Below are 1,074 nucleotides of genomic sequence, written 5' to 3'. Positions count from 1 at the left end.
CCAAGGAAGACTTTCTTCTCTGCTTCTTTTCTGCTGCCTTAGACTAAGTCGCCATTGTCCACCTAGAAAGGACACACTTCTGAAGCCACTCATTAGCGGGATTTGCGCTGTTATAGCCAATGTGAAGCCTCCTGTCTTACCTCAGCCATTGTTCCCCTTGTTCGAATATGAATGACATACTTTCTTACAAGGAGGACTCCTTCAGCTTCTGTGCCTGGAATCAAGTTTCCAGGAAGCAAGGGCCTGGCCCCAGTGGTGGATTTATTGAAGGACGCTCTCGGGAACCCATCAGTCATTTTCTGGCCACATTTTTATTGATAGGCACGGATGATGGGGGAAGTAATGGGTGTCTACACAAAGGACAGAGAGCTAGGGACCCATGGAGGCACTCATCAGCAGAATGGAGCATTCATGGTATAAAGAGAATCTGTGGCCACCTGCTGAGCCTTAGAAATTGGCATCTTCTCTGAGGGCCTGGGTGGCAGGGAAGGCCCTGCCCCTGAAGTGAGGGCTTGGTGTACCCAGCATAGCAATTAGGTTAGAAGGAGCTACATGCGCAGTATACCTCCAGCCCATATACTTTGTCTCATTGAACCGAAAAGACACCTGGGCTTCACTGGCAATAAAGATGGGGGCTAATTTCATGAGAATTTCCACATGGCACTCCTGGAGTGGGGATCATCAGCATGGGAAAAAAGACTTAAGTCACACAGGAATGTGGTCAGAAAACGTCTTTCAATAAATCACTGGGGCCAGGCCCTTGCTTCCTGGAAACCTGATTCCAGGCACAGAGCTGAAGGAGGCCTCCATATAAAACACTCCTCCTACACACTAACTCTTGTTTTCTTGCACTGCCTCAGGAGGTCAACATTTGGGGAAACCGAGTCTTAAAGAGATTGATTGAACTGGTCATTCAAGCGGAAGGTGGTTAAACCCACAGAGTAATGCATATCACTGTGAGTTCACAGTTCTCTCTAATACAAAAGCATGCTTTTCTTTCTTTCTTTCTTTCTTTCTTTCTTTCTTTCTTTCTTTCTTTCTTTCTTTCTTTCTTTCTTTCTTTCTTTCTTTCTT

The sequence above is a fragment of the Mus pahari genome, chromosome 2, assembly GCF_900095145.1.
Source record: "Mus pahari chromosome 2, PAHARI_EIJ_v1.1, whole genome shotgun sequence".
NCBI classification, from domain to species: domain Eukaryota; kingdom Metazoa; phylum Chordata; class Mammalia; order Rodentia; family Muridae; genus Mus; species Mus pahari.
The sequence above is the reverse complement of the archived record's forward strand: the minus strand, read 5'-3'. Positions refer to the sequence as shown.